Source organism: Arachis ipaensis, chromosome B01, assembly GCF_000816755.2.
Source record: "Arachis ipaensis cultivar K30076 chromosome B01, Araip1.1, whole genome shotgun sequence".
Taxonomy (NCBI): domain Eukaryota; kingdom Viridiplantae; phylum Streptophyta; class Magnoliopsida; order Fabales; family Fabaceae; genus Arachis; species Arachis ipaensis.
In genome coordinates this window covers 36,599,270-36,603,661 of record NC_029785.2, presented here as the reverse complement: position 1 = coordinate 36,603,661, position 4,392 = coordinate 36,599,270, and the positions used below count along the sequence as shown (strand labels likewise).

Here is a 4,392-nt window from a genome sequence, read left to right as displayed (position 1 = left end):
GGGACAACGTTGCAAGCAAGGTTGGAAACTAGAAGGCAACCCTGGAGGGCAATCTCAAGACTCTAGCACGTTACCAATGCCACCAACAAGAAAGTGTTTTGTGACAACGCCAAGCAAGGAAGCTGTCCTGGAAGGAAGCCAGCACGTTGCCAACGCTGAGTGCATGGGCGTTATCCAAGGCAACGTAGCAAGCAAGCTTGGAGAGCAACCCCCCTCACTCGAGCACGTTGCCAACGCCAAGCTCTATAGGCATGTTCCAAGGCAACGTGACAAGCAAAGTTGAAGCCAGAAGGCAGCCCTGGAGGGGAGCAGCGAGCACGTTGCCAACGTGCCAACAAGGGGGCGTGTTCAGCAACAACTTCAACAAACTTGGCAGCCCGACCTTACCTTCTTTGAGGAAGTATAACTTGAGATAGGAAAATCCAATTGAGATGATTTTAAGTGCATTAGAAAGAAGACATTCTAAGCTTTCTAATGATATATGATAGTCCATATTGAAGCAGAGGATTGACACTCAAATTCTGGGCAACATTAAGCATGAAAGTGGAGTCAAGAAGAAGAAAACCAAGTTGTTAGCAACAACTTGAGCTAACAACGCCCAAGTATCAAAGCCTACTCTCAGGAAAATACCATGCACGTTGCCAACGTGCATTAAGGCTAGCGTTATTGGCAAAAAACGCCAAGCCATTGGGCCAGGAACATTATGAACAAGCTCCTTCTCCCCTGTTTAGCAACACTTCTTCCATTGAGCCAGGAATTCAACAAAGAGAAAGCCCACATTGTTAGCCTAAATCAAAGATCTCTGAAGGAGTTTTAGGAGTAGTATAAATAGAGAAGAGTTTGATACTTGGAAGGACTTTTTTTACTTTTTGCTTTTGAACTTGTTTTTAGACTTTTTTGACACTTAGACATTTTCTATTACACTAGTAATTTCTATTCTCTACTTTTTCTCACCGATTTTCTATTTTGTTTTTCTTGCAACTTTGAATTACAGTTTGAAGAACTTCTTCTTCTTCTTCTTCATTCTTCTCTACACTTAGTTTAATTTTCATCTTTGAAATTGTTGTTGAAATTTGAGCTATGATTCACTAAACCCCATTTTCATTAGGGGGAAGAGCTCTGCTTGTTTGAATGAATTGATAACTCTTCTTACAAAAATAAAAATATTATTTAAAAATTTTTTTTAATAAACATATTTATATGTAAAATGTCATATTTAATATTTATAAGAATTTTTAAACTTTAAAGTATTTAAAATATATAAAATTATTTATAATTAAATATAGTAAATTTAAAATATCTCATTATTTTGTTAATAATAAAAAATTATTTATATATATAATTATGTATTAAAAGGCCCAGACAGGCCTAACAGGCCAGGCCAAGCTAATTAGTGAGCCTGGGCCTGGCCTATTAACATAATAAGGCCTTTATAATAGCCTGAGCATGTGCCTATTTTATAATAGGCCAGGCCAAATGCAGGCCAGGCTGCAGGCCCCTGGCAGGCCGCCTGGCCTTTTTCCACCCCTACCAGCGGGGTTTTCAATGTGCCTGCGCAGAGGGCCTGAACTGGTGTCGTTTCGTCGATTTCTCCTGACTTGGAAGTTATTCAACTCAATAGAAGCAATAATTCCTATTCAGAGCTGGATTTGGATAGTTTGATTGTTGTAGTGGAAAGCAGTGTCTCACCCGGAGGAAGGAGTTCGACCAAGAGGCGCAAGATGAACGACGATAGAGTGGTTCTTCTGATTCTTGAGCACTCACCTTCTGCCATCATCGCCATCCCCTGCGGTGTTACCGTTACCGCAATGGGCTTCTTCTTCGGCGTGTCTGAACGAGATCATGAGCACCAGTATGGCGAAGCAGTTTGGAAGGTTTCTCTCTGTCACTTTCTCTTTCTTTCTCTTTCATGCTCTCTCGCTCTCACTCCCAAACCCTAGCTCTTTAACCCGGTTTTTTTCCTTCCAGTTCGTATTTCTCTTTAATCTTCGCCAATTTCTTCCTTTATTATTCTGAAATCACCAATCGCTACGATCCCCACCCACAATCCTAACCGTAGCTACTCGAATTCGTCGTCTGAGTGGAACCTCAACAACCTGGTTGACACATTCTGGTCTGAGATCTCAACCGGCTTCCCCCTCATGTACGGATTTTCTCGATCTCTGCTTCTGAATTTTTTATCTTTTTGATTTGGGGTTTTCAGCTGCGTTTTCTTTGCCCAGGGTTTGAGCTGTTTTATTTTATAAAAGTTGACTTATATTAAGGCTAATAATTGTCAGTTGCATCCTGATTCCCTTGAATAGGTTTCATTTCTTATGGGAGTTACTAATTCATTTAGTTCTATTTTGTGTTTGAATTCTGTACTTTGTCAATTTTCTATTTCTCTAATAAGTTGATGTTGCGCTTTATAAACTGATAGAGTGATAGAATCATAAGTTCTCTTTGCAAAGCTCATTAAATTTTTTGTGGAAGGTTTTTCATTCAGCATAAAGCTGTTGAGTGATGTCTGTTGTTTTATAATGCTTCAGGTGTTTTTGTCTCTTTCATTTGATGAAGATCTTGGGATGTTTGAGAAGAAAGACGATGATCAGAAATTTAAAAGCAAGAAAAATAAAAAGAGAATAAACATGGAGGCATCAAATCAGTTCCTAGATAATGACAGAAAGAGAACTAATCATGAATTGATCTCTAAGATAAAAGTGGAGGTAATTTTTATATATAAATCACTTATTATGATTGTTCTGGTTATTGTTTGAGATAAGATTGAATTGATACTTTCTGTAGGTTGAAGCTGACTACAAGGCTGCAACTTTTGCCCTAGATGTTATGGAGAGGAGACAAATGCAATCTGAAACACTCTTTACCGTGTTTGACACGTATTTTTGCAATTTGAAGCACACAATGCATTCTATAGCACCAGGTTTGTATTTACACAATATGTTTGTGTATATGTATTACAGTGAGGCACCATTTCTTGTTGGATTGATAGGGTGTGGTATTTTTTATTTTTTTTATCATTTAGTTTTTAAAATGGGGGAAAAGAAACCTGTTTTTCTTGAAAAAATATTAATTATTAAAAAATTTCAATTTTCAGACATTTAGATGTCTTTGAGGAGGATAATATAAGAAAGAGAATAGAGATTATTCAGATACACCTAGAAAATCTAGTGTTTATTGGATGTGATGCTTATCTTGTGCTAAGGAGTACCTTATGCCCGGCCGGCAGCTGGCCCTTTATAGGGGCTGCAAATCCTGGTGAACTTTATTGTGAGCCTGTGAAGTCTCTTTGCTCCATTGTGCAAGCAAATGTGTATACGCGTAGGGTTTAGTAATAGTATGTGAACATATATTGCATATGATGCTCAGAAAAGTATCAAGACTCCCTTTTAATATCCATACATGGTGATATGTTAGTTTAAACTTGATGCTTTGCATATCTTTTTGCTGGTTTCATATATTGTTATATCTTACAATTTTCTTTTCTTTATTTTCTAATTAAAAAAATTCATTCTTTTTCTTTCGCAGTGTTTATTTTTCTCTTATGTTGTATTTAATTCTTGGGATGGTTACTGGTCATATTCTGTTTAAATGGATCATAATTTCCTTCACTTTCTTTTTCAAGCCTGAAGTAAATACTGGGGCATTATCTGCTGCAGTGGAATCCCCCCATTGTTTGCTCCTTGTCTCAAAAAAATGAATTGATTGACCTTGACTTCATGTGGGACCTAATGAACCATCTCAAAAAGGAAAAAATGAATTGATTGCGCTTAGGTGGGGAAAGTAATTCTCTTATTATTACTCACATGGAAAATCAAATTTTGGTGGTTTGGTGGGAGAAGTGACATCATCTGCTATAACAAATAGTACTATCTTCTATTATTCTGTTAGAAGAATTATTTGGTCAATGAGAGTCTTGTGGCTTATTCTCACTCCCACTCTCCGTTGTCATTTTTTCTTTCTTATTTTTACTCCATGATATAAAAGAATGTGAGAAGAAGATTTGTGTGATTGGCGAGTGAAGTGAAGATGAACGGAAGAGGTAAATAGAGATCTGGCTTGCCGAGGTACAGCACCAGCGGAGCACTTCTAACAATGTGACTTTTTTTGCTGCTTTCAGGTAAAGTTTTTTAAAGATTTTTCTATGCTCGATGTTATTGTCAAAGTCATTGTCTTGGATCTTAATTGTTTAGAATTAGTTTGCTTTTATTAGTTTTGCTATCCATGGTGGCACAATTCTTAATTGCTCAAATTAAGGAATGCTAGTTTGTTTTTTTATAATGGTTATGCTGCACTAGCTCATTGTTGTTGGGCTTGCTATTTTGTTGTTTTGCTTTATGAATGGCAATATGTTTTGGAGTCATGCACTCATGCTTATGTGGTAGATATCCATGG

The 4,392-nt window shown here is 37.2% G+C and overlaps 1 long non-coding RNA gene across 1 annotated transcript; it reads left to right on the top strand.

Moving 5' to 3' along the window:
• Nucleotides 1,850–2,910, top strand: LOC110269442. The gene is made up of 3 exons (XR_002358314.1): nucleotides 1,850–2,143; nucleotides 2,529–2,705; nucleotides 2,785–2,910. It is a non-coding gene; the product is annotated as an uncharacterized LOC110269442 (long non-coding RNA).